Source organism: Delphinus delphis, chromosome 14, assembly GCF_949987515.2.
Source record: "Delphinus delphis chromosome 14, mDelDel1.2, whole genome shotgun sequence".
In the NCBI taxonomy this organism is placed as follows: Eukaryota; Metazoa; Chordata; class Mammalia; order Artiodactyla; family Delphinidae; genus Delphinus; species Delphinus delphis.
The window spans coordinates 874695-899623 of NC_082696.1; the positions used below are offsets into that span (position 1 = coordinate 874695).

The following is a 24929-nucleotide window of genomic DNA, read 5'->3' on the forward strand; positions in this document are numbered from 1 at the left end:
TCCCCCTTCTCCACACGTGGAGCTTCCCTGTAGGGCCGTCCCTGGGCTTGGGGTGACCTTGCCAGTGGCCGCGGCTCAGGAAAGGGGGTCCTCACCCGGTTCAGCAACATATTTAACTCATTTCGTATGTAGAACCATTACTGTTTATAATAAGTTGAAATTGCGGAATATTTCATATATATCCACAGATGTACGTTTGTGTGGGCTACTGAACACCTGCCTGGCCACACCTGACTTTGGCGGATATTAATGCTTTACTGTCTTTGTTTTCAAAACTTTTTGAGGAAACGAAACCTTGCAGGGAAAACTGGAGGCCTCCCCTCCGAGCCCCGTTCCCCCCGCCGCTTTCCTCTTCCCGAGACCAGCGTGCTCGCTTCCCATCCCTGCTCTGTATTTGCTGTGCATCCAGGTGTCCTTGTGGTTTGATGGAGGTGTCGCGTGTGACGCGCCTTTCGTGCTTACAGCTGCGCTTATTCCTTTAGTGTTAGTAAAATATGATTATTAAGTGGCATGAAAACTTTTTTTTTATTTTCAAGTTTTTTTAAGGTAGGATCTTTAGTTGTAGTGAAAGGGAAACAAAATGATGGATCATATTTCATTCTCTTCCAGGTATAAACAGAAGAGCAGGTGCACACCTGTTTTCAGGATCCCCATGACAGATGCAGCAGAAGATTACTAGCTTATCAGCAGTGAGTGATTTTTATTCCTGTATCCTCTCTCCTGCTGTCCTCCCATCACATCCTTACCATTGCCCTTCCAGCAAAAGCATGTGCTGAAGGTCCAAGCCCCAGGCTCGGGCTGAGCGCCGGGAACTCGGGGAGCTCATGGTCCTTTGTGTAATGGCTTCATCTCAGTCGTGAAAAGAGCCCCAAAGGAAAGATAAAACTGGAGGCAATAGAGCATATGACATATAGCAGGGTGATATAACCTGATGCTTCTGGCCTATTAAATAACATAGTAATTTAGTACATTTAAAAAGTAAACTGCTACACTTAGTATGTGCGTCCTGTGGTGAATTGAACAGTTTACCCCATTTCATGTGGAAGATGGCAAAAATTATAGTAGTTGCTGTTGAATAGGAAATTGATTCCAAAACTTTAAGTTTTGAGTTTTTGTGGCTAGCATCATCATTTTAACTTAAAGACCACTGATTTTAATTTATTTAGAAGCAAAGCTCTGAGCTTCAGACACTCATTTTATAAACTTTTAATTTATTCAAAGGTTTAAGTCAAATTCTTTTGAAAAGTGTTATACTTGAAATTTCAGAAGGACGGATACAAGGTGTTACAGGTTCTAGTATATTTTGGTTAGAAATGTGACATTTTTATGCTAGAACCTTTTGCTAAAAGAAAACCCCAAACCAACCAACCGAAAAGCACCTATAGCAGAAATGTGTCACCCTGATTATTCTGGCCTTGAGTGAGGATTTCTGCATATTTTGGTGTTAGCATTGGGTTTATTGTTGAACCTAGTACTCTTTCTACTCTATACTTTTCTGCCACATATACTTTCTTTAAAAATTTATTTTATTTTATTTATTTATTTTTGGTTGCGTTGAGTCTTCATTGCTGTGCGCGGGCTTTCTCTAGTTGCGGCGAGCGGGAGCTACTCTTCGTTGCCGTGTGCGGGCTTCTCACTGCAGTGGCTTCTCTTGTTTTGGAGCGCGGGCTCTAGGCACGTGGCTCAGTAGTTGTGGCACGTGGGCTCAGTAGTTGTGGTCCACGGGCTTCATTGCTCCGCGGCATGTGGGATCGTCCCAGACCCGGGCTCGAACCCATGTCCCCTGCATTGGCAGGCGGGTTCTTAACCACTGCGCCATCAGGGGAGCCCTCCCACATATACTTTTTAAGACAGTGCTCTGGGCTAAACATTGAAGGTTAGGTCATTGGTACATTGTCCCTCCTATGCCACATTGATGAAGTTTACCCACCACGTGCTGTGTCGAGGGCTTGTCCTTCATGTGTGCAGCCTGTGCCTAGGGTCTCTCTCGCCCACGGCCTCGCCGTCTAACCTCTGGCTCAGACCTGTCTTCCAGCTCAGTACCTACATGCCGGACGGCCGTTCCACCTCTATTATGGGGTGTCTGACATCTGCAGCCTCACTTACCTCTAAGTAGACTCTTGGCTTCCCACCTGGAAATCCATACCGCCCGGGTCTCCCCACCGTTTGAGCAGTGCGCCCACTGGCTCCGACCAGTTGCCTGGGATCAGCTAGGGGAGGGGCTGTGGTCAGGCCTCTCCTGTTGGGCCTCAGAATCGTACGTAATCATCCATCTGTACGTCTCTGGTTGGAAGGAGTTCCCACCGAGTCACAGGCCTCGTGGTTGCTGCTGGCTGGAGCAGGACCCTGGAGGTTTCGACCTCAGTGCGCTGCAGCGCCGCCGTCACGGCGGGAGCCCATTCTTGTCCCATCCACCAAATTTGTCAAAGGAAAGCGAGTGAGTTTTTGACAGTGCACAGCCTTTGTCAACTTTGTTTAAAGTGTTTAGCAGATGCAAAGGTACGATGCAATCAGTTTGCTGCCAGGTTCAACGGTAGTTTTTACTGGGCATGAAATTCTTCTAAGCCTTGATGTTTGACATTAGAAGACATTTTAATTCTGTATGGAATGTTAACGTTTACACTTTTGTCTTTGATTAGTTTATGGGCCCAGTTTTTGATTTTACTGGTAATCCATTTTCACTTAAAATGCGGTGGAGCATTTGGGTGTTTCAAGCGCTAGGCGGACTGGGTGACAGCCATGGAGATGCTGCGGGAATGCGAAGCAGCCTTTGTGAATCCGCAGGTTCTCTCTGTAGGATGTAGCTAGTCTGTCTCTATAGAGGATGTGTTTAAAAATACTCACAGCTGACGGTTGAAAATCGGGGAATTGAGGAGGTGGCCCCTTCAATGAATTCATTGCCTCATAGTTTAGTTCAGAAGACACTTTGTTACCCGAAAGAACAACTAAGAGACTTGTGAACAAAACTTTGTTTGTAGGACGACAGCTACAACTTTGATTTTTGATATATTTGGAATGGCTTTCTAAATTAAGGGTTTAATGTATAATGCCTTCTGAAATCTGCATGATGATTCAAGGGTATCCTCTTTATTTCAGTGAAGTCTTACCACATTGCTTAAGAGGACTCTCTTTTTTTTACTGTTTTGTGTGTTTTTTTTTTTTTTTTTTTTGCGGTACGCGGGCCTCTCACTGTTGTGGCCTCTCCCGTCGCGGAGCACAGGCTCCGGACGCGCAGGCTCCGAGGCCATGGCTTACGGGCCCAGCCGCTCCGCGGCATGTGGAATCTTCCCAGACTGGGGCACGAACCCATGTCCCCTGCATCGGCAGGCGGACTCTCAACCACTGCGCCACCAGGGAAGCCCCGGCACAGAATCTTAAAGGGCAGAGGCGTTCACCTCCAGATGCAGGTCCTTGTGCCCCCGGGATGGCTGTCCATCCCTGGAATCTGCTGACCTGAGTCACAACTGACTGTTACCAACAGAAAGCAAAGGATACAGTCCCTTACAGGAAATGAGATGTACGTGCTGAGGGCAATGGGTTTCTTGAAAAGACCAGTCTGCACACAGGCTCTAGGGGTTACAGTTTGACGAACAGCATTTACAATGTTTAATGTACTATTCTCAAAATGCAGTACATAAAATTTATCCTAAAGATACATATTTCTAACATCCAAGTGTCTCTCTTGAAATGTTACATGGGTTGTATATTTCATCAGTTTTTGCAGAGTTTCTTAGAGTCTTTAGTTAATATAATGCAGTAAGAATTGACTAAATTTACCAAATATTGCCATTCTTCGTTTAAAATGTTTCAGTCATGAAGATAAATAGGAATCTCCCATGTGATGTTCCTTTAATGCTGTTAAGTGTTACATTTAAAACATACTTCTTTCCATGCTTTCGGACACTTGCTGTCTCTGAAGTATTATGAGTTACAGAATTAGAAAAAGATTTCTTTGCTCATTTAACTTTTGAATGTATTGTACGTGACTTATTAAAGGTGGTCATTTCAGGGCTATCATCATCATCACTGTCGTCATCACCGTCATCATTATCTGCGTGTGGAAAATGGCTTGTCAGCATTTCCACTATAAATTTTTTTTTTGCATGTTCTAATCTTTATTTCTTTCTGGAGTTTATCACAGAGTCATAAAGACTTGATTGAAACTTGGCATATTAGAGCCTAGTGTGAGATTTTTTTCAATTTGGTTCCCAAATTTGTTTCATCTGTTTAAGTTAAAAATGAAAAATATGATTTTGGAGCTTTAGATGCTCTTTTACTTATAAAAATAAAGCCCTGGCTTTAGAATAATGGTAAAGACGATTCTTTTCAACTTAGGTAACCAGTTTTTCTCATATTCTCAGAGAAGTTATTTCATTTTGAAAAGTAACGTGATGCTGTTTTGTCTGACATCTTCCTCTGTTTCCATTTCATAAAAGAAGATGTTTTAACCTTTTGCATAGAATACTTTTCTCTGTTATAAGGATTAAATAAGATAATGCATGTGAATTTCTTAGCATATGCTAAAGTCATTAACTGGAAGCCATTTTTAAAATACAAATTTATGAAGGCTGGCGGACATTGCCTTAGAAAACTTTCAATCTTTGCGTGCAACTAATTTCACACAAATTTGTTTGTTCCCACGAGTTTAAGGAGAAATGCACAGAATTTTGCTTCCTGCAGTAGAAGGTCAGAAGCTGAATTAGAAATGATTTCTGCTTTCAAAGAAATTGTCATCTAGAAGGTGGTAGATGTGGGCGTGAATAACATTTATACAAAGCTGACTCTTTAAGCATTGTAAAATGAGAGGAAAGGGCGCCGCAGAGCGATGAGGACTGGGACATTTATTCTGTCTGGAAGATGAGAGAAGGCTGCGTTTGGCTGGAATCCCACGTCCTTCCTATTGTTAGACAGAACTTGATTTTACGGGGACTTTGAAGGTACATAAAATAGAGAAGCAGGTTGACTGAACTCATTCAACTTCCCATGTATTGGAGGGTCTGGACTGGTCCCCGGGTCTCCCCAGGGCTCTGTCTGTTCCCAGACTGACTCGTATTTAAAATCCCGGAAGAGGGTTGACGTGTGTTACCGCGGTGAGTGCAGACCCTCAGAAGGGAGGTACAGGGGTGTGCGGTCCAGCCCTCTGTCAGCCTTCCTGTCCCAGCGGCCGTCTCCTGCCACTCCAAGCAGCCCGTCTGCACCGGGCTCTTCCCCAACCACCCTGCTGCTAAAACACACGCCACCATTTCAACGTCTGGCTTTAAATTCCTCGAGGGCCCAGCTGCTTCCGAGTTGGAATCAACTTTGCAGGCAGACTCTGGCCACTGCTCTTGTCTCATCCCTGCCTGGTCTCCTCAGGTGTGGGTGTGGACCCTCTGGTCTCGGGCCGGGCATCCAAGGGGGGCCCGAATTGCTGGGCCCAGGCCGTTCTCTTGCCCCGTGGGCGCTGCTGTGACATGCACCAAGCCCTGGAGAGTTTTAGATGCCCCAGGGGCACTGACCAGGACAGAAGAAGGGCAAACCCCAGATGTTCCCCTGTCCCCTCTTGGGTGCAGGTGGTGATAAATACTGCTCACCGAGGGTTCCTATGCGCCACATGTTCCGGCGTGGTGTCCTCACAGGAATCCTAGTTCACAGACGAGGCGGCTGAGACCCTGGCATTGGCAAGTCCCGAGACCTGTGGGCCGTGAGTGTGACCTCAGGCACTGGCTGGCCGCAGAGCTCATGCTCTTAACCCTGGCGGAAGGCCACTGGGTGAGGGTCCCCACGCCGGCTTCTTCCCGTCCAGCCTCGGGGAGCTGTTGCTAGAACACAGATGAGCTCACATGCTCCACGTCTACAGCACTCCCCCGGGAGGTCTTGGCGGATGGCCAGACTGCACCTCCCACCACCTGCTTCCGCGGCCTGGACCAGCGGCAAACTCCTGCTTCTGTGTCAAGACTGGCCCCATCGCTGCCCCACGAGGCCGCCCTGGCCTGTCTGGTTGAAATCGGGGCCTTCCTTTGCCCAGCGGCTGTGCCTCCCTAAAGCTCTCCGTGCCGGGGGACGGTGTGTGATGCACCCTCCCCGTGAGATCCTGAGACTCCGACCTCCTTGAGGACCGAGCGGTACCTGGCTGGCATACAGTTGGCGCTCAAAAATGCCTTGCGTAGTCAGAGCCCGGGGGCTGCCGCGGGTAGTTTAAGAGGCCCATCTGCATGGTGCGGAGGCGCGTTTCTGTTTGCCCACGGGGCACTGGGAGGGTCTATCCTGCCTCAGGTTCACAACGGCCCTGACGTAAAGGCGGCCTGTGAGTCTGTTTCTGCTGGAACCTCAGCAGGGGTCAGTCAAGTCCCTTTAACACCCTGTGAACGTTTTATGTTTTGGCATTTTGGCATTTTAAATACATTTTTTGCTCTTCTAAATTGCCTTTTTTCCCCAAACACTGTTCGTTCATGTTAAACTCCTTGGTCCATGGCGCAGTATTTAACCAGGCTGGGACGCCACCTCCTTCTTAGCGCCCAGCTGAGCCGTCGGGGGCCTCGCCTCAGGCAGGAGGGACCCCGTGGCCCGGGCCGTGGATGTGGTCTTGGTGAGCTGCTCTCTTAGATGAAGGCGGCTGGGTGTCCCACGCGGGAAGCCGAGCTCCTGTGTCTCCCCCCACTCTGCCGGGGCCAGCTCGGCATGGATCTGGTGTCACTGCCACCGGAGGGGTCGCTACGACGCGCACCTCCCGTCCCTGGGCGGCAGGCGCGGGTTCGCAGCGCTCAGCGCGCCTGTCCCGCACGCACGCGCCGGTGGCGCTCTTCCCGGTCCTAGCGGAGCACAGCTCTCCTTGCGCCCGGGTCGGGCCATAAGCTGCTTTCTCCAGTGGGGGCTCGGGCGCAGCTCGATTCCGAGCAGAGCCCGCCGGGCCGCCTCGGGAGAAGGGCAGGAACAGCCGGCGGACCCGCAGAGTCCAGGGCCGGGCGCCGGGCGCCTCTCCCCGCACGACTTACCCTGCAGCGCCCTTTCGAGGAGATGCACCTTAAGAAGCGACTTATTTCTTTTAAAGGCTCCCTGTTTTTATAGCTCTGACAAAAATAATGAGTAATAGTGGATTTTACATGAAACTTTGAGGAGATTAAGTTTTGTCAAGATCTGGTTTTCCAAGTGCTTCTCTTTTCTCTCTGTAAAAAATTCAGTCGAAATAACCCAGGGTAGTTTACTTTGTCAGTGTTTATTTCAACAACTCCCGCCTTAAAGCCAGTGTGTGGGTACATATGTGTATCTCCATGTAACGCATGTACACACGCGTGTGCACACACACGTGCAGGCTTTATGTGTGCATATGCGCATGCACCTTTGTGTATGTGTACATGTGTGTGTACATATGCATATGCCTGCACGTGTGTGTGCACGTGTGCACATGTATAGCAATCTACCTATGAACGAATCCCTTTAGTTGTATCATACCTATTGGCAGCCACTGGTATCTGGCACTGTTCCAAGTACAGGGGCACATGAGTGAATGACACAGCAAGGTCCTGACACTTGAGAATTTTGTAGTCTTACAAAGAAGGAAGCAAGTGGGTTCAACGCAGGTCAGACACCCTGAGCCTGAGCCCCTTGGGGGACCCTCCCTGACAGGTAACCTGAGCCGCAGGTGTGTGACGTGGGGAAGGGAGCCAGGTTGATGGGGGAGCAGCTCTTGGGAAGCGGGGTCACGGAGGAGTGGGGTTGGACTGGGGGCGCTGACCCGGGCAGGGGTCAGTCCCTTGGGCTCATGGGCCTTGGTCACATAGGGTTTTGTTCCGGGTGGGGGGCCATCAGGAGGGGTTGAGGAGGAGGCCGGCGCCCTCACAGCGCCCGAGTGCGTGCGCTCTGCGCGTCCCCTTGTCTACGCGGACATTGGAAATGGCTCAGTCGTGCCGCCAGGGGCCCGGCTCAGCCTCTGGGTGCGGCTCTGCGTGTTGGGGGCCGGGGCCGGGGTCGGGAACGGGCTGCAGGAGGGTGAAGGGGCTTTGCACTTAGCTCCTTCCTCATGCTCCCAAGAGCAGGCACCTGGTGACCCTGGCGGCAGCCCCAGCCAGGCTCCTGCTCAGGGACCCAGCGCCAGCCTCCGAGGTTCCCCTCTGTCGGGGGTGTTCCCAGGTCCCCCGTGCTGGGTGGGTCCTGCAGTTGCAGTCTGAGGGTCCCTCGTTCCCTCGGGAGAGCACAAAGCAGCTCCGGGAGACCATCCTCCAGATTCCACGTGCTCTGCCCAGCGTCTGCCGTGGCCCCTGTCCTCCTGGTCCCTGGCTCTGTGGCCATGTCTGGACCAGAGAGCCACGGGGCGATGCAGGGAGGGCATGGGGGCAGTCCAGGCAGGAGGTGGGCCGTGACTAGACCCGTCTTCACACAGTGCTGTGAGGCCCCCTCACAGTGGGCACCTCTCTGAGCCAGTGCCCCTACAGGGGGGTGACCCTACAGGGGTCCTGGGAAGTTTCCTTCCAGATGCTCCCTCCTGGGCCATGAGTGACCGTCTGGGATGCCAGCGCGGGGAGAATTCCTCTCTCTGAAAACCGCGTGTCTTTTCGTTAGGAGTTTCAGTGCATTTGCTTTAGGAAATGGCTAAGGATGTCGTCTGTGCTGGGCAGGTGCTCACACAGGGACTGGACAGGGGCCAAGTCACCGCAGACCCCAGGGTCTCTCAGCGCCGAGTGCGGTTCCAGGACTCACCGTGGCGTGCTCTTGGATGAGAGGTGTTAGGTTGGGAAAAACAGTTCTGAGGGGTTTTGATGGGAAAATAGCTGGTTTTACTTCCTGAAAATAAACATCTGAATGGTATATGATGGGATGAAAGGACAGGAGTTTAAGGTTACGGAGGTTTACGCCATGTTTTAATAGCTTGTTTTCTTAAATTTCTGTTCAGTTACGCAGTGTACATCAAAGAGTTCCAACTAACCACAGCCCCGTAAGGCCTGTCATCCTGCAAGTCCAAATTCAGGGGAAGCACAAATCACAATTGGCCCAAATGTCCTATTTCCAGTAAAATAGAAAATAGGTCGTTTCTGATTTCTTCTGAGCTTACTGACAAGTGTAGCCACATTTATCATGCATCAGTGATGCTCTTTTGCAAGCATCCTGCTACACTGTAATGACCTCTTCTGAGAATTACCCCTGTAGCTGTCTCCTTGTGTTGGACAAGCAGAAGTTAACTCATTTTATCATCCAGTTCACAAAAGAGTGAGCGCCGTATTTTCATATTTTTGAATTGTTTTATATCATTAAATGGCTTATTTTTAGAATGAAAGTATGTAAATCTTTTTTATGATTTATTGATATCTAAGAATTGTAGCAGATGTTTTTTCCTTATATATTTAAAAAATCTGATTGGCTATTACTCTTTTTTTCTGTGTCTGATGAGATTTTGCATTTGCATTTTTTTATGATGTAAATAGGTAACACAAGACAGCTAATTTGAATTGAAAAGCTAAAAAATATGTAAAGGTTTAAATAGTGTTTTTTTAAAAACATCTTTATTGGAGTATAATTGCTTTACAAAGGTGTGTTAGTTTCTGCTTTATAACAAAGCGAATCAGTTATACATATACATATGTTCCCATATCTCTTCCCTCTTGCGTCTCCCTCCCACCCTCCCTATCCCACCCCTCTAGGTGGTCACAAATCACTGAGCTGATCTCCCTGTGCTATGCGGCTGCTTCCCACTAGCTATCTGTTTTACATTTGGTAGTGTACATATGTCCGTGCCACTCTCTCACTTCGTCCCAGCTTACCCTTCCCCCTCCCCGTGTCCTCAAGTCTGTTCTCTACACCTGCATCTTTATTCCTGTCCTGCCCCTAGGTTCTTCAGAACCATTTTTTTTTTTTTTTAGATTCCATAGACATGTGTTAGCATATGGTATTTGTTTTTCTCTTTCTGACTTTCTTCACTCTATGACAGACTCTAGGTCCATCCACCTAATGAGCATATACTTAAAGCTGTTCACAGGGTATTGTGGAAGCTTATGATAGAAAATAGAAAGTATGAAGTAAATTCGTGAAGATGATAAACTTCTAAAAGGGAAAAGAGGAAAGCACGTTTCATGAAGTTACTTCCGTGGCTTAGGCGGCGTTTTGTCGACGAGCTCCTGCTCTGATGCCTGATCAGCTGGCGAACATACTCCCGCTGTGCACAGTTCCTTGTGGCTCACCTGAGTCTGCAGTACGGAACACCTGTGCGTTCTGTCGTCTAGGCGTTCATGTACAAAACCAGCTCCAGCACTTTCTGCTGCAGACTGGCAGGACGCATGGACACGGTCACGGCCGTGGCCTTCAGCCCAGCCACTGCCCAGGTATGGTCTCCTCTGTTTCATACAAGTCTCACATCATAGCTTTTCTATCTGTCAGCCTGTATTTTGGTGCAATTTTGTAATATTAAAGATTACATGCCAGCATTCATTGAGTGCGGGGAGATGAACTTAGGAAGTAGACCTTTACTGGGGAGAAAGAGAAATCGAGGGTGTTTTCTTTTACAGTGAAAGTGTTTGTCATTCGGTGCCGCTGGACATTTGCTCTAACTGAAATATAAAAAAATAACGAGGTATCCATGGACAGGAACATTGAAGGAAGAAAGCAATACACGGCAAGTAAGGAAATGATTTTGAAATTCTTGTGAAAAAGAATTAGATGGAGAAGGAGTTCCACAAAATTTAAAGAATCTTAATTAGGAGAAAGGATTAAGAGAAAGTAACATCAACTGCAAATCAACCCAGAAAAGTGAATGATCTTCTATTAAAATGCAGAGGGAGGGGCTTCCCTGGTGGCGCAGTGGTTGGGGGTCCGCCTGCTGATGCAGGGGACACGGGTTCGTGCCCCGGTCCGGGAAGATGCCACATGCCGCGGAGCGGCTGGGCCCGTGAGCCGTGGCCGCTGAGCCTGCGCGTCCGGAGCCTGTGCTCCGCAACGGGAGAGGCCACAACAGTGAGAGGCCCGCGTACCGCAAAAAAAAAAAAAAAAAAATGCAGAGGGAGATTTTTTGGTAAAAGATGTAAGCAATGTTAGATATTAATGAAACTTGAGTATTTGGGAATATTGATTTCACTTTGTCCCTTTAAGTTTGAAGCTTTGATTCCGAGAGTGCCACTGTTGTGTGATTGCACACGCGAGTGTGTGTGTGTACTATGTGGGGCTGTACCATCGATGCTGTTTTCCGTACCTGCTTCCTTTCCCTGACACTGGATTGCTGCAGTACAGGGCGTGTTATGGTGCCTGGCAGCATAGTTTACCTTCCATTTGTATTGACTGTTGGAAAAATGAATAAACGAAGCTTGTGTCCTTGACTACAGAGCTTCCATCGCTGTCACCTGAAGTGTTCTTTGTACCCCATCCATCACTGACCTAGTTTAGCCTTTGCGTCCTCTGCTGATGGGTACTTAGGTTTAAATTTTTCTATCCTCTTATAAACAATCCTGGGATGTGCACCTGGATAGGCTTCACTCAGCCCCAAATGAGGTTGTGCTGCATCTACTGTAGTGTACCAGCTTTTCTTAGTTCATAGTATGCATTGCAATTGCCTGTTTGAAATTTTTAGTGTGGTCTTTGACATTGTTGGATTCCTTTTTGAAGCCTTTCAGTAGCACAGCCGGTAATACTGAGGAGTGGTCATGAGTGACAGAGCCAGAAGAGAAGAGCTAGGCTAGGAGGCAAGTAAGGTGTGTGGCAGGGGGCTGGGTGTGGTGACTGACAGGTGGAATACTGAAAATTAAGTGTTGGCCTCAAAATACCCTTTAGCATAACTGATCAGAGGAACTTTTTTGAATACTTGAAAATTTTCAATTAGAAAACGTTGGGTAGGTCTCTATTGCCATCGAGGTTATTTTCATGAATGAAAGAAGCAAATGTGACCTACGCACATGAGAAAGAATGGGAGGAAGGAGGACCAGCACTTCTTAGGGACGCGCTGGCTCCCGACGAGCTGCCACCCTAGAGCCAGCAGTTGGAGAAGCCGACGTTCACGTTCAGCATCTCAGGAAACCACGAGGCCACGCAGAACCTGCAGGAAGGTTTTCAAACGTTCATACTCTCTACCACACTTGTTTTTGTAGAACTGCTATTAAATTGGAGGAATGATGATAAAATAATGCAGTGCTAAATGTCTTTGTAATAGAAATTTCTAACAAAACCCCTCATTGTTCCAGAGTCCTGTGTTTTGTCTGAGCACAATGGTCAGAAGATCTCTGTGAAGGAGCAACACTTCTTCAGTAACAGACTCACGGTGTGTTTAACGGGCTTTGTCTCTTAGTACCGTATTTATCTGATTTAAGATACGTGCTATCCGTTCACTAACATTTTCCCGAGGTCAGGGTGAACCTTAGAATCTCATGCTTCCTTTTCAGCATGGAGTATTCTTCTGTTTTATTGAATCTCCGGTGCACCTCACACTGATGTTTAAAATTGTGTCCATAGAACGAAATACTGGGCTCAAGCTTTGGTTTTAAAACATATACTAAATGGTCCATCAAACAACCATTTGAAATTTCTGCTTGTAGAAAAAGACCGCTCTGAGTTCTAATCCAGGCCTATTAACATTTAAAATGCATGTTTAGGCATAGAGGGTGGCTTGGTCCATTTTCTGACCAACAGAGAGGGGCCTGGAAGGTTCGCCTTCCACGGCTGGGATGTCTGCGTCTTGGGTGGTGATACTTACGTCCTAGTGGGGGCAGGAGGGTAGAAACATGCAAGGGCTGGCTTTGTGGTAGGCGCCTTATAAACGTTCCCCTCTCCACAGGAGACAAAGCAAGTAATACCGTGGGTGCACTGCCACAGGGAAAGTTGCACGTGACAGATCAGTGGGGTAGGTGCGTGGCTCTAATTCCTCTGAATCTTGCAGATTTAATGCTACAGCTAAAATGGCTGCCCTCCCCCCTCCAACCCCTTCCTCATTTTCTTTATTATTATTTTTCATCTCATGAATTTCAGGTGACTTCCCTGGATTTGAATACATGCGTGTAGTTCTAAGCCGTAATCCTCCAAGCCCCTTCCTCCTGGTTGTGTGGTCAGTGCTGGCCGCTCCCTCATGGCTGGTGATGCCCAGCCCTGCCCAAGGTTGTTCTTGCTGGACTGTGGAGAGAGGGACCCGCCAGCCCCGCATGCCTGCTGGGGTGCTCGAAAGTCCAGCCCTCATGAGAATCAGCTGTGTCCATAAGCGTCGGCAAAGGGGGCATTAGCTCCTGCATCTCAGTCAGGAGGGTGACGTGGAGCTCCTGGGACTTATTCAGGAGCTGATTCAAAGTGGCTGCCATGGTGCTGACTTTATTCCAGGGACATAACATAACTTTGGAGAAAGCAGGAGACAGATCCCATGACTAGTTTTTTCTTTTTTTAATAAATTTTAATTGAGAGAGATATTATCCCCTTTCAAAAATGAAAGACTTGAGCCCCTCAGAATAAGTTACGAGATATGGTTCAAAAGTAGTATTTTTCATCATTGACATTGCTCAGTTGTCAGAGTAAGACTTGTCAGTCTTTTGGAAGGAGATTATACTTGTACTAATGGAATTATTATTAGCAATGCATGCGGCTAAGAGTCGGGCTCTGAAAATGAAAGGGGAATCCTACCAGCTCAGGAGGAGCAGGGCCTCCGCAGGGCGGCTGGGACCCGAGAGGCTGTTAGGATACCGCTACAGTCCTGCCGGGAAACGCAGCTGTGCCACGTGGGCCTGGTCCAGTGTGGCCCCGGAGGGCGGTTGTCAGATTTGGGCTTACTGGACATGCGGAGGGCTTTGGTGTATTTGTCTTAAGATATATCCATTTAGAGGGCTTCCCTGGTGGCGCAGTGGTTGAGAGTCCGCCTGCCGATGCAGGGGACATGGGTTCGTGCCCCGGTCTGGGAAGATCCCACATGCCGCGGAGCGGCTGGGCCCGTGAGCCATGGCCGCTGAGCCTGCGCGTGCGGAGCCTGTGCTCCGCAACGGGAGAGGCCACAGCAGTGAGAGGCCCGTGTACCGCAAAAAAAAAAAAAAAAAAAAAAGGAAAGATATATCCGTTTAGATACTTCACTGTTGAGGTGGGAATAAGTTCATAGTTAATCTATCCTTGCTGAGGTGATAGCCAAGCAAGGCTGTGATTTCTGGCAAAAAAGATGCATGGTATGGAAACCAGAGATCAAAAGAAGACAGAGGAGCATGATGTAGAGGGCTGGGTGCCCTTGGTGAGAGTGTGGTCTGGGGTAGGGCTGCAGACCCGGGAGAAGTGCAGGAAAGAAGGTCAGGGAACTTGTAGGTGAGGCACGGAGGAAAACCGCTCCACACGATTTCCTCCGAGGACAAAAGTGCATGAAATTTGTTGGCAGGTATAACAGAGAGTCACAAATATACCTTTGCCTTATGCCATCAAATTTATCTTACATTAATATCACAATCACCAATTTCATCTGATGTCAATAATAAAATAATGAAATGATGGCATTAATGAAAGAATATAAGAGCCCTTTCTTGCTGACAGTGGACTTTAGGGTATTTAGTAGGTATTCATTTTCAGTTTTCCATTTCTGTATCATGTGGGGTTTACTATGGAATATTCTGCTTTGGTCTTTCCAGCGTTACTGGGTTGCATTTAACCATGTCGCTAATGTTACCCTAGAACACAGAGGAGAAACACGGGAGACCTCAAATAGTTTATGCAAAGAGACAAGATATAGGTGGAGTCCAGAGCGCGGCGTGGTTTAGTACCTGGTGGGGGAAGAACCAGGAGTAGTTACGGGACATGCGCCCGATGCTGGGACGGCTGTCCTTCCCCTGCAGCCTGGCAGTACCCGGGGAAAGAGAGGAGAAAGTAAAGAAATGGAAATCTGAAAAATTATTTCGCTTTAAGAAAGTGATACTTCACTATCTTCTTATAGTAGACATTTAAGTTGTTTTTTGGTGTTGTAAGTAATATTCTGACGTACATATTTGAGTATACAGGGGTTTCTGTATCTAGATGTATCTTCTCAAGATTATTAGGAGTAGTGGTGCTGAGTAAAATAGTGAAACTTTGAAAGGATTCTGATAAATATAGACAAATATTTCTCGAAGAGTTTTTTGTTTCCTTACCAGCTTCGATTATTAATACCTTCATTATCTTGTTAAATTCATTATCAAGAAATAGTATCCCATTATTTTGGCTTGCCTTTCTTTGACTATTAGGGAGAATATGCATTATCTCATATGCTGTTGAGTATTTGTTTCCTTTTTTTTTTTTTTGCGGTACGCGGGCCCCTCACTGTTGTGGTCTTTCCCGTTGCGGAGCACAGGTTCCGGACACGCAGGCTCAGCAGCCATGGCTCACGGGCCCAGCCGCTCTGCGGCATGTGGGATCCTCCTGGACCGGGGCACGAACCCGTGTCCCCTGCATCGGCAGGCGGACTCTCAACCACTGCGCCACCAGGGAAGCCCTTTGTTTCATTTTTAGATTACTTGTTATATCCTTCATATCTTTATCTTTTGGGCCCAAAGTTTTGCTTACTGATTTTTCTAGCTTTTAATTTAAAATTGACACTTTGTCCTTTGTATTAGAGTTAACGCTTTTTCCAGATTTGGTTTTGCTTTTTATTATCTTGTTTTCTCTTTCAAAAATTTTATTTACTAAAGAATATGAGGATGAAATTTAAATCCGCCTGTTTTAATTGGACCATGTTACTTTGAGAGTTATGGTTTAGCTCTTCCAAGGAAAAAGAACCTAAGTCTATACGTGGAAAAAGTCTGTACATGTCAATTATAAAATAATTAATGAAATGATGGCATTTTTAAATGGAATTAAATTTAAAGTTTGTGATATTTATGATTGTTTTGTCAGTTTGGATCTGTAAGTCCCGTCTAAGTGCCCGTAATGCACAGGAGCTGCTCTTGTGACGGTCTGGAGCAGCCGAGGGCAGGCTCGGGGAGCTTCCTCGAGACACTTGCTGCCCGGCTGTGCTGTTCCCACTACCGCTGCGTGGCCAGGGCTCCTGGTCCTGGTCTCCCTCCGCAGGCAGACAGATTTCCTGCTTTTCAAAGACAACACATAGGATTGGCTGAGAATGAATACATCTGTGTTCCGTAAAGAGAATAGATGATTTACTGAAGGTGTTTCCAGACCAGGAGGCACCAGGCACACTGGATTTTCTTGTCTCCTTGCAAAGTGGTGAGAAAAACGCCCCGTTTCTAAGCCCTGTCTTCGCTCTGGGTCGTGTGGTCTAGATTACTCATTTGTGCTGAAATGTCTGCGTTTTATTTCTGTCTTACTCCTTGTGTTTGTCCTGGTTCAAAGTTCGGTTTTTCGCTACCTGGTCCTCACTCGTTGACTTTCCTGGAAGGCTGTGCTCTTCCCCAAATTCTCTGGGAAAGCTGCCTGTGGGTTCCTTGTGCCCGTGACTTTGATCGTGGAATCAGGAGAAGGCAGGAGAGTCGAGCTGGATCTGCGTGCGTTGTGACCACAAAGACCAGAAAAGTAGCTCAGAGGGAAGCAGCATTCAAGCACGTGGTCAAGTTGCGGGGGTCACGAAGAGTTATGTGTGACGTGGTCAAGTTGAGGAGGTCACGAAGAGTTATGTGTGAGCGTAACTCGAAGCTGTTCTCGGCAGTGTGGGGAGACAGCAACACACCTCAGGAAGACTAAATACAGCAAAGGTCACCGAAGGTCAGGAGCAAGTGAGCTGCCTGCAAACAGGGCAGGGGAGTCAGGAGCAGCTGTGCCCTGACCTCAGACTTACAGAGCCCTCCAGGGCGTAGGCTTGAGGACCCCGCCATCATCGCAGTGATGAAAAGGGCTCACCTGCACGTCTGCATGTGGCCTGGCTCCCCCAGAATGAGACCCCAACTTCCTTCAGATCAGAAAGTGTTTCTTTAGTGCTTAGAATTAAATGTAGAGATAAGTACATCCAACCCACACTATTAACAGATTTTCATAAATTTAGGAAACTAGGTTTTAAAATGTAAACCCTTAATAGATTGGATGATAAGTTAAGAAAATGAACACAAATCATTTTCTTCTGTATGAACCTCTTGGCACGTCAAAAACTCACGTTGCCATGGCGTCCCAGCACCACCCTGGGTTGCATTGCTGGTCTTCCTGGCATTAATATTTCCTCTGTGGGATGGCGATTCACTGCGTGCCGTGTGGGTGAAGGAGGGCCACACAGAGGGAACGAGTCTTCTGCTCCTGGGATGGGTGCTGGGAAGGTGCGTCACTGTGGCGGAATCACAGCCCCGGAGCCGCCGGGGGCACCACTCGGCCTTTACACCCGAGGTGCAGTGCCACATCCCACTCGGAAACGCTTACAGACGTGGGACCTGACGTGAAAGGACTCTATGTTTTCTCTCAGTTCCACTTCTTTTTTTTTCCGGCTGCACCACACAGCATGTGGGACCTTAGTTCCCCGACCAGGGATTGAGCCCATTCCCTCAGCAGTGGAAGCGCAGAGTCTTAACTACTGGACCACCAGGGAAGCCCCTCCTCTTCTTAATAAGACTCGAAACCTTAGATGAAACAACAAAGAACACATAGGAAAGAAAACCCTCAGGCCCCGTCAGCTATTGCGAAGGTGCATTAATTCATAAGGAACTGTGAAATCATTCATCTCTTTTTGTTTCTACTCAGGAATATGCATTATTGAAAAGTAACCATCTTGATCTTACTTTCCTGGGAGAGAAAATGGTCAAGCCCTCTGTTCTCTTCCTCAGCATCATGAGAATGGGTTTCCCACGGCGGTGGCCGTGACATCATTTATTTCCCAACTTCTTGTCTTTACTGATTTCAGCGGGTACAGGTGCCTTTGCATTTTCAGTCTGCCCATGGCTGTCCTGTTCTATGCACCCCTCCCCCATAATTTGTATGTTGACGTCTCCTGGAATAGACTGGCTTTTTCGTCTCTTTTTCAAGTTGCCCGGTTTGTTGTTGGAGTTGCAGCCTCAAAATGACATAGAAAAAGAGGTGCTGATTCGGAGAAGGTCCTAAGAGTGTCCTGACATTGCTGAGCCAGGGCCAGCCAGGCAGCTCACGGGCGGGGGCTTCTTAAGGTCTCGCCCGGCCCAGGGCAACTGCATTGTTTCAGAGGGTGGCACATGTGGAGGCCGAAATTCGTTTCTCAGTCCATCTCCTTTAGTCTCGTGGTTACAGGAAAACACTTCCCAGATTTTTGCATCGAATGTTTGTGGCTGGTGCCTGTTTGTGATGTTATGATTTTCATCTTTTATTTATTTACTTTTTGGTTGGAGACTGCTAGGGAGGCACCATTTGGGATTCTGAGACTGGTTCCATTTCATTTTATTTTTAAAAACATTTATTTATTTTAGTTTTGGCTGCGCTGGGTCTTCGTTGCTGCGCACGGGCTTGCTCTAGTTGCGGCGAGCGGGGGCTGCTCTTCATTGCAGTGTGCAGGCTTCTCATTGCAGAGGCTTCTCGTTGCAGAGCACAGGCTCTAGGCACGCAGGCTTCAGTAATTGTGGCTCACGGGCTCGGTAGTTGTGGCTTGCAGGCTCAGCAGTTGTGGCTCGCAGGCTCTAGAGCACAGGCTCAGTAGTTGTGGTGCACGGGCTTAGTTGCTCTGTGGCATGTGGGATCTTCCCGGACCAGGGCTCGAACTCGGGTCCCCTGCATTAACAGGTGGATTCTTAACCACTGCACCACCAGGGAAGCCCTGAGCCTGGTTCCATTTTAACCTAGAAGTCGCCATAGAACTAAAACTATTTAGGAAGAACTTAAGGACATCTCCTGTGATAATTAGTTTTATGTGTCGACGCCTGGTGAGGGATGCCAGACAGCTGGTAAAGTGTCATTTCTGGGTGTGTCTGGGAGGGTGTCTCCAGGAGAGATGAGCATTTGAGCTGGTGAACTGAGTAAAGACTGTCCTTCCCACTGTGGGGCAGGGCCTCACCCAGACTACTCAGGGACTGGAAAGAACAAAAGAGGGGAAGGAAGGATGAATTCCCCTCTGCCCTTGAGGTGGGCGTCCACCTTCTCGCGCCTCAGACCTCAGGCCTGGTCCTCAGGCCTCCACCCTGGACTGCATGACACCACCAGCTGCCCTGGGTCTCAGCCTGCAGACAGTGGATCCTAGGACTTCTCAGCCGCCATAACCACGTGAGCCAGTTCTAGAATAAACCTCCTCATATGTAATGAGTCTATATCTGTCCTGTTGGTTCTGTTTCTCTGGAGAACCTAACACATCTCCTTATTTGGAATTTCCTTATTCCTATTTCGTTACTCCTAAGGTTTAAATGCTTTTGGTACCAAGATAGAAACGCGCCCTGTCCCCTCCCATACAAACAGTCTTGTCAGGGTGCCTTACGCCGTAGCCCCCTGTGCCTGGATTTCTTGTTTTCGTAGGAAAATGCATTCAATCGGTTTCTCAGCGGACAATCCTGAAGTGTGCACAGCAGTCCCCTCACACCAGGGCTCATGGCATCCCTGGTCCTTTCCCACTGATGCCAGGAATTCCCAGCCCCCTGAGGAGTCGTGCCACAGCCCGACTGCCCTGATTCACTTCCAGACGCCCCCGGTGACCGCCGGGTCAGCACAGGCCCCCGTGGAGTCCCCGCCCCAGCCGTGCCCAGTTCCCTCCAGTTCTCGCTCTGTCTGAGGGGCTGCTCTGCCCGGGCCACTGTGCGCCTTTTTAAAACATTTTCAATGAAACCAAGCAAGCATATTAAACATTCCTTTGTCATTCGAGTCGAGTCCTCAGTTTGGATTCCCACACTTCGTGTTAACGCACACGCTTATGGTCAAGCACAAACCGTGGCTGGTACAAGAAGTAGGAGGCCCCTCTGTGTGCAGACCCAGACCCGCCGGTGTCCGTGGGATCAGTCAGCACCCACTGCTAAAGGAAGGAAGGAAGTCATTGCATATATCATAGATGTTTAATATCCGGGGAAGGTATTTTTGGTAGATGGACTTAACGATCCCCTTAAAATATGAAACGAGTAATAGATCAGGGCGGGCAGTGTTCTAATTCAGAATAGGGTATCAGTCGCCCGAGGTGTTTCTAATTCTGAATATTGTGGAGAACTAATACTGAAATTCAGTCTTCTGATGATTGATTCAGGATAAAGTTTCATTTTGGTTGAAAATTTTACCAAAGAAAGTTAGGCTCTACGTTTAGGAATTGGCCTTACAGTCCAGGCAGAAGCACATGAAACAGAGTTAACATTTCGTTGGGAAGGGAGCACTGCATTTCTCTGCCAGTTCTTATCAGCCAACAGGCAAAGTATGTCAGGACAAATACAGTGCCGTTCAAGCAACATGAGGGTCCGTCTCCCAGACCTGCCGTCTTCTAAAACCCCAGAGGTCACACGAAGCCCGGTACGGCTGAGTGACCTTGGCTGTAATTTCTCTAACTGGAGCGCCTCTCCTGGACTGTGCCTTCAGTCAAGGGGGCGCCTGAGACAATGGCTTACCTTCTGTTTTGTTTGCGCTTGGATTTCAACAGACGGCCGTGCATTCACATGTCTTGACTTTTGTCAAACGTGCCCATTTTAGGAAGTGGTAGGCGGGAGCGGGGACTCTGTGTGTGACACCAGTGGACCTGAGCCCCTCCGTGGGCACCGACAGTGTGTGTGTCCTTCAGCCCGTCCGCATCTCGGCGTCTGCAGCCTCAGCTGCAAGCAGTGGCCTTGGCGCTGACTTAAGTGACACTGGGTTGATCTGTTCATTTACCGGGAGTATTTCAAGAGCTCCCAGGACTGGTGGCAGCACCAGAGCCGGGCTAGGAAACAGGCAGAAGCCAGGGTGTCCACAGGGCTGGGAAGCGAGGGCCCGAGGAACTTTCCAGAAGCTGGGAGAGTCTGGTCAGGGCCACACCCAGGACAGGTGGGTTCCAGCCGAGCCCTCCGTGCTGGAGTCAGACAGGAGCGCAGGTGGCCAGAGCCCGGCGGAGGGGCCGCCACCCGTATTTAGGTGTCGGGTGCCTGCAGTGGAGCCTGTAGGTTTCCCAGGACGAGGAAGAGCGGATCACCCACAAAGTGTCCAGTGCAGCGATGAAAGGAAGGGCCTCCTGGGAGTGAGAGCACAGCCCTTACGAGGGATGCTGCCCGCTGGTCATGGAGGTTAAATGTCACGTAGGTCCAGTTTTGGTGCCGGCCTGGCTCTTCTGAGGAAAGAGCTGGAGCAATGGTGATTATCCTTTTAAACCTTCCTCCTACCCTCCTGCCCCCCCGGATCACGAAGTTAAGCCAGCCTGTGAACTTGGAAAATAGATTTCCTTATCCTCATGGTTTGGATTTTAGATTTTAATTAACCTCAGTCCTTAAAAATTACATTGACAGGAAAAAGGCTTTTGCTACCACGTCTAACTGCTTGAAACATTTCTCCTATCTTTTTATCTCTTGTGAAAAAACAGATCCTTACAGACTCCTTTCATTCTTGATGACAACAGTTAGAAAAAATTCTGCTTGACATTTTCGGTAGACAGCAGTCTGTGGTTAGTTAGAGATGTACTGATGTCAGCAGACGCACACTTCTGAAATTGAAGCCTGTTTAGTCTGATTTGGTGTAGTTGAAACTTTGCAGCAGTGGCATCACTTTGCATCAGAAGCAGCTGCTCCTGTCAGACCTGTGGCCACTGCAGCCGCTTGCTGTCGCCTTCTGACTTTTTCTTTCTTTAAAATTGACTCCTTTTCCTCTTTAAGTCAGTGATTCTCCTCCCTGGATGCTCTTAGAATTGCAGGAGGTCCCCAGCAGACGTCCCTAAGGAGGAGGTTAATCCCCCAGCCAAGGAGATTAAGCCACAGTCCTGGCCACGTCATGGGGGTCCTGGGCTGCTGCTTGCTGGGGTGCTGGGGGTGGGGTGGCCCCGGGCGAACCCCGTCTTCTTGGTGCGGGTTTTCTCCGGGCGGCTGTACGTTGTGCGCTGATTCTGAGTGCTCTGTCCTTTCCCTCACCTTAGACTCCTGTCTCTGGGCCTCTTATCCCCTTTAGACCCAGGTTCCATTTGCTGCTGGGCCTTCCCGCCGGAAGCCCTCAGCGTTTCCAGCTCCACGTTCCGACTCCAGACCAAGTGTTTTGTCCCAGGCGCTGGCCCCTGCGTGGGTCCTTCCTTGTTTGACTGTCTGACCGCCCCCCACTCAGGAGCCGTGCCCTTGGTCTCCATCCCCACCTCGTGGGGACCTTCCCCATGCCTGGACTTGCATTCTGCAGCAGATCCCGTCGCGCGCCTCCTGCCCCCCGTCCCTCACCCCTCCCCTTTAATCATGGCCATGCTTGCCGTGGACGGTGAGACCCCGTGTGCCATGATGTGTGAGGGTGAGACCAGACTCCTGATTCCTGCTGGCTGGCCTTGCCGTCTGCCTGCTGCCCTGGATTCAGTCCTCTTTCTGATCAGAAGGGTCCTGGCATAGGTTTCTGCCCCGTAAATTCCCCTCCTTGCACTGCTTTATAGCAGCATCCCCGCAGTTCTGATATGTTACCTTTTCATGTTCATTTAGTCCAACCTCCTAATTGTCCTTTTGGTTTCTTCATTGGTTCATGGATTATCTAAAAGTGTGCTATTCTGTTTCCACATATTTGGGGGCCTTCCCAAGATCTTTCTTTTATTGATTTCTGATTTAACTCCATTTGGTACATTTTTTTGCACGATCGGAATGTATTGAACTTTGATTCACGTTCTGTGTTCACTTGAAAAGAATGTGTTCTGCTGTTGGTGGTGGAGTCTTCTCTAAATATCAGTTAAGACAAGTGGGCTAACAGTGCTCTTTGAATCTTCTGTATCCAGAATAATTGTCTGTGTGTTCCATCAACACTGAGAGGGGTACTGAAAACTGACTATACTCCTGGGTAAAGACCCTCCACTAAGGAGCCTCCACTAAGAGGATCTCTCCTCCTTGTAATTCTGTCAGTTTTTGCTTCATGTATTTTGAAGCTCCTGTATTAGGTTTAGGATAGTTGATGATTGGATCCCTTTATTGTTATGAAGTGGTGTTCTTTCTTTATTTGTTCTTTCTTTATTTCATGTATTTTGAAGCTCCTGTATTAGGTGTTCTTTCTTTATTTGTTTATTTAAATGGTGTTTATTTAAATGGTGTTTATTTCTTTATTTAAATGGTGTTCTTTCTTTATTTCATGTATTTTGAAGCTCCTGTATTAGGTTCAGGATAGTTGTGTCATTTTGATGATTGGATCCCTTTATTGTTATGAAGTGGTGTTCTTTCTTTATTTGTTTTGAAATATACTTGATATTGATATGGCCACTCCAGCTTTCTTTGGATAAGTATTAGGCTAGTATACCTTAAAAAATTTTTTTCTTCGACCTGCTTGGGTCTTTATATTGGAAGTGCATTTCTTACAGGTGGTATTCAGTTTGTCTTACTCTTTTATCCAATCTGATGATGATCTCTGGCTTTTAATTGGTATCTTTAGACCATTTACACCTAATGTGGTTATTGATATGGTTGTGTTTAAGACTCTCACTTTGCCTATTTGTTTTCCATTTGTCCATCTGTTATTCGGTTTTTTTCTTGCCTTCTTTTGGCTCAATTGGACACTTTTTGTATTTCTATTTTATAACTCTTTTTTTCTGGATTCTAGGTGTAACCCCTTGTTTTATTAATTTTACAGTGTATACTTTAACTCATGCCAGCCCACCTCCAAGTGATATCACCCCACTTTGTCTACAGTAAGAACCTTACAGGTAAGTAGAAGTTCACCTCCATTTCTCCTCTCCAGGTCTTTAAGCTATGATTATGGGATGTTTTACTTTTCCATATGCTATAAATTCACATTATGTTATTATTAATTTTGTTCAAACGTTATCTCTTAAACAGATTTAAACAATAACAGAAAAATCTTATATATTTGCTATGCAATTCCTCACCAGACCTCTTGAGCCTTGATTTTCTTACCTCTTAAACTGGGTTGTTGAATGATATGATCTCTGTGGTTCTAGAATAGCTTTCTTCTCCACTAAGAGGGTTGCTATAGTGTTGAATTCTGTGTGCAGGTGCACGTGTGGGTGTGGTATTTTTTGTATCTATGTATATATATTCTTTATTCCCCATACCTTATATATACATGTATAATTATATACAATATATGGTAAACCAATCTTAATGATTACCGTATGTACTGGATAGGTCACTGAGGATTACAGGGGTAAGTTGACCAAGGTCTGATATCCAGTGAGTGACAGAGCCAGTGTCAAGCCCATCTTTGTCTGGATTCAAACCCATGGGGCATCAACTCTCAGTTCTGATTTTGCCTCTGATGCCACTTGTGTTTTCCTGTCAAGTTGCTGCCAGCCTCCCTGTTCACTGGGCTAAAATGGATGTCATTTAGAGTTTCTTTTCTTGGCCACATGCCCAAGCCTAATTTCTTATTTGTAGCCAAAGACAAAATGGTTTGAGTTCAATTTAAACATTTCCTTTTATTTATTAGATAGGTACTGTGTAATATCACTATTATAAGTGCTTTATTTATTTAATCACCACATCCTAGAGAAGTGGGTACTTAATTATCCTCATCTTACAGATAGGGAAATGAAGGCATGAGGAGGTTAACATACTTGAGCAATCCTTACTGTTGGCAAGTGGATATGCTGAGATTGGCTTCCCATTGAACTGGCTTCAGGTCCCACCTTCTGAAGCACTGTGCCTGCCTGCACACCCAATGAGCTGTGTAAGAACAGGAGAGAGAAATCCTAAGTGTCCCCAGTGAGGACCGGGAGGCTCCTAGGAGAAAAGAGGCTTGAAAGGCATAGGATTTTAAGAGGCAGGAACAAGAGTGGAGACACGGGCACCAGCAGTGTGTTCTCCATCTTAGATCATCTGACTAGAGATGAATTCTAAATCAAGATTTCAAAAACGTTGCTTGTTTCCATTCTATGAGAGGCAATATATATTCTATTAATGTGGCATTAGTGCTTTTTTTAGCCATCAAGTGCTTTCAAACATGTGTTTTCATATACAGTGTTCTAGTTCTGAAGAGTATTTTATTCCCAGACACTTCCTGACTTTCCCATCATGCCCACATCATAAAAGTTAATT

General features: G+C 47.5%; 1 long non-coding RNA gene across 2 annotated transcripts in view; it reads left to right on the forward strand.

Moving 5' to 3' along the window:
* Positions 1–605: 605 nt before the first annotated feature.
* Positions 606–24929, forward strand: part of LOC132436777 (uncharacterized) — a 105662-nt gene continuing 81338 nt past the window's right edge. The window contains exons 1-3 of one of the 2 annotated variants that reach the window (XR_009521880.1): positions 613–689; positions 12138–12214; positions 23506–23578. This is a non-coding gene — a long non-coding RNA (uncharacterized lncRNA). Of the gene's footprint in view, positions 690–12137; positions 12215–23505; positions 23579–24929 lie in introns of both variants that reach the window. The other variant, XR_009521881.1, reaches the window with a different exon arrangement.